This window comes from Gekko japonicus, unplaced genomic scaffold (assembly GCF_001447785.1).
Source record: "Gekko japonicus isolate JY-2015 unplaced genomic scaffold, Gekko_japonicus_V1.1 scaffold2941, whole genome shotgun sequence".
NCBI lineage: Eukaryota > Metazoa > Chordata > Lepidosauria > Squamata > Gekkonidae > Gekko > Gekko japonicus.
Genome location: NW_015170365.1, coordinates 87,314 through 91,171, shown reverse-complemented (window position 1 = coordinate 91,171; position 3,858 = coordinate 87,314). Strand labels below are relative to the sequence as shown.

Sequence of the window (3,858 nt, the reverse complement as noted above, 5' to 3'; positions counted from 1 at the left end):
CCATCCCCTGTCAGTCTGAGGCCCCAACACATCCTCCAACTTTGAAACCCCCCAGACTTCCAGGACCGCTCCCCTATACGGGCATCCAACGTCACGGCTACCGGAGGGGCATCGTTAGGAGCGCAGTGGGAGCCCGACAGCTCTACCATATGAACCCTGCCTGTCTGGCATGGTGCAGCATGAGGCTGTGTACTCCTTCCCCACAACCGCCACAGACTGGCCCCAAACCAAGGCCACAATCCCCACAGTAGTGATGCCAGAGCTCTGACACTCCATGTGCCTCTGTACCAGGAAGTCTGCAGCTGCTGCCGCCACCTCTACACCACCTGGCTCACCTGCTTCTTCTGGCCAATCCTGGACAAGTGTCTTGCCTAGAACCAGCAGCAGCTGCCCATTGGACAGTATCCCAGTGACCCTGTGGGGACGACATCAACCTGGCAAATGGGAAGTTGGCTGGCAATGGGGGACCACCCCACTGTGAGCCCCCTGAATGGCTGGCCATGCAGCCCATTGGCTCATACTGCCTTGTGCCGCCAGGCTGAGGGGGGTTCTGGGACCGGGAGCTATGGTTCCCCACTCCTCGACATGCACCCAGCTGGGTGACCTTGGGTCAGTCACAAGTTCTCTCAGAGCTGTTCTCTCAAGAGCAGTTCTCTCAGAGCTTTCTCAGCCCCACTTACCTCACAAGTTGTCTGTTGAGGGGAGAGGAAGGGAAGGAGATTGTAAGCTACTCTGAGACTGTGAGTGAAGGGTGTGGTATAAATCCTCCTCCTCCTTCTGTTGTTTTCACTAGCTGCCGGGGGGGGGGCTGTGGCTCAGTGGTAGAGCATCTGCTTAGTATGCAGAAGGCTCCAGGTTCAATCCCTAGCATCTCCAGTTAAAAGGTCTGGCAGTAGGTGATGTGAAAGACCTCCGCCTGAGACCCTGGAGAGCCGCTGCCAGTCTGAGTAGACAATACTGACCAATACTGACCAGAGAGCCAGTTTGGTGCAGTGGTTGAGTGCACGGACTCCAATCTGGGAGAACCGGGTTTGATTCCCCACTCCTCCACTTGCACTTGGCTGGATGACCTTGGGCAAACCGTAGTTGTGATAAGAGCTGTTCTTGAAAAAAGAGCAGTTTCTGTCAGAGCTCTCTCAGCCCCGCCTACCTCACAGGGTGTCTGTTGTGGAGAGGGTGTAAACCTTTGGGTCGTGAAGGGCGGGGTGTAAATCCAGTCTCTTCTTCGTCTTCTTGAAAAAAGAGCAGTTTCTGTCAGAGCTCTCTCAGCCCCACCGACCTTGTAGAGAGGGGAAGGGAAGGGAAAGGAGTTTGTAAGCCCCTCTGACACCTATGGGAAGGGTGGGGTATAAATCCAATCTCTTCTTCTTCTTCTTGATGGACCAAGGGTCTGATTCAGTATAAGGCAGTTTCATGCCATGTCTTCATGTTACCTGTGGGTAGCCTAGGCTGGAGCCTCTGGGGGGAAATAACAGCTCCTCTCACTGTACCCATTTGCTTTCCCCATAGCAGCCCAACTTGCAGCACTGATGGCCAGACAACAGCATGTGGAGGATCAGCTGGACTGCCTGGAGAGGATGGGGCAGTGGGGCCTGCCGATGACCTTGGAGGATGCATATGATCCAGGAGGTCTGGTGGCATCTGTGTGGCTTTGTGGCCCCGTGGTGGGGCTCCCACGGGGCTGAAACGTGTTGAACACAAATGCAAATACAAAATGCTGGCATTATCAGCAATATCATGGCCAGCTCCTGGTTCTGGAGGACCCCGAGCGGACAGTGCCCAGGGTCCCCCATCTGCCCACCACCAGGGCCCTGCTTGTGCCCTCTTTTCCACCCCACCTGCACGCCCCCCCCACCTTGCTGCTCAGCTGTCTGCTGCTTGCATGCCCTCTCACCGTCCATACCCAGTTTCCTGCACCACCTGCATACCTTTTCTCTGACAGCACTGGCCAATGTATGCAGATGGGAGCGCCGCTGAACGCATGAACCTGCCTTATACTAAATCAGACCCTTGCTCCTTCAAAGTCAGTATTGTCTACTCAGACTGGCAGCAACTCTCCAGGATCTCAGGTGGCGGTTTTACACATCACCTTCTTCCAGATCTTTTTAACTGGAGATGCCGGGGATTGAACCTGGGACCTTCTGCATGCCAAGCAGAGGCTCTTCCACCAAGCCGCTCCCCCTCCCAGTTGCTACTACCAACATGAATACAACCACTGTGCACCACCCAAACACCTTTGTTCAATCACTCTGGGCAGTTGGGAGTACAGGTAAGACAGGTGGAAGGGGAGACGGGTGGGTGGGGGTCAGCAGTAGTAGGCCCCACCAGAAGCCCGGGGTCCAGGCCAATGCTCCCTCTAAGCTGTGGAGTCTCGTGAGCAAAAATTCTACATTGTGAGCTACTGGCAATAAAGTTGTGAGTGAGCCATTTGGCTGCTGCATAAATCAGTTTGCTCAGGAGCCGTCCTTCCTGAGCTGAGACAAAAACGCGTGAGCCGGAGTCTAAAAAATGGTGAGCTAGCTCACACTAACTCAGCTTAGAGGGAACACTGGCCCTGGCAGCCTGCCCCACCTCAGGGTATGCCGATGCTGGCCCTGAGATATAGTTATCCTTCTTCAGCACAAACTGAAGACATTTAATTTCTTCTAAAGAGAATTCAGATTGCGGACGGTGCGCCAAGCCAGAAAAAGGAAAGAAAGAAGAAAGGGAGGAGGGAAGAGAACAATAATTTGCTTTTCCAGGTTCTGTGTTTCTTAAAAGATAAATAGCAAAGGGATCACAAGGAAAGATTATGCCTGAAAGGAAGCTGTTTTAAAAGGAAGCTGCATATTGTGCAACAACTTGCCGCCTGGTCATGAATAAGCAAAAAAGGGAACAAAACACACACACACACATATGGAAGCAGCACGTATTACTTCTAGCCTGAGGGTTTTATGCAGGAGAAACAAGCAGGCCGATTCAGTTCAGCACGAACACAAGGCTGTATTGCAAGCATCTTGAAACTGCAAAGGAGAACAGGAGTGGAAACCAGGTAAAGGATGAAGGATGTTTGCCGGCCTAGAACATTCCTGAAGATTTGGGGGCGGAGCCTGGGAAAGGCAGGGTTTGGGGAAGGGAAGGACTTCAGCAGGGTATAATGCCACAGAGTCCAGCCTGTAAAGTTGCCATTTCCTCCAGAGGAACTGATCTCTAGTCTGGAGAGTAGTTCTAATTCTGGGAGATCTTTAAGCACCACCTGGAAGCTGGCAACCCTAGGAGCAAGATATTACATCCCAACAAAACAGTTTAGCTTTGAGTCACAGTTTAATTTCAGAAAGGTTTTAAAAACCTGAATCCTGTGCATGTCCCTGAGCAGTGTTCCCTCTAAGCTGAGTTTGTGTGAGCTAGCTCACTGTTTTTTAGCCCAACTGGAAGCTGGTAACCCTAGGAGCAAGATATTACATCCCAACAAAACAGTTTAGCTTTGAGTCACAGTTTAATTTCAGAAAGGTTTTAAAAACCTGAATCCTGTGCATGTCACTGAGTTGAATTTTAAATGTCGCAATGCAGAGCCAACTGTCAAACTGTTGTAATCAGGAGCAAAAACTTTAAAAAATGTTTAGGGTCACTGTAAGTCACAAGTGACTTGATGGTACTTAGCACACACACACAGAGAGAGAGGCCACGGCCTTGCATGTTTAGGGGCGGAGGGCATGCACACATTTTTTCCCCTGAGACAGATGCATTCAGTCAGCAGGGGCCCCGGTCACACGAAAGGTTTTGGGCCGGGAGAGGGACGGATCGGGGGCGCAGCAAACGGGCGCGATCCCACCGCAACATCTGGGAAACGTTGCGCACCCGTCCTCGATCCGGCCCTTC

The 3,858-nt window shown here is 52.2% G+C and overlaps 1 non-coding gene across 1 annotated transcript; it reads left to right on the top strand.

Annotated features, from left to right (window-relative positions):
- Positions 1 to 804: 804 nt before the first annotated feature.
- TRNAT-AGU lies at positions 805 to 876 on the top strand. Its single transcript has one exon. It is a non-coding gene; the product is annotated as a tRNA-Thr (tRNA).
- The last annotated feature ends 2,982 nt before the right edge of the window (positions 877 to 3,858 follow it).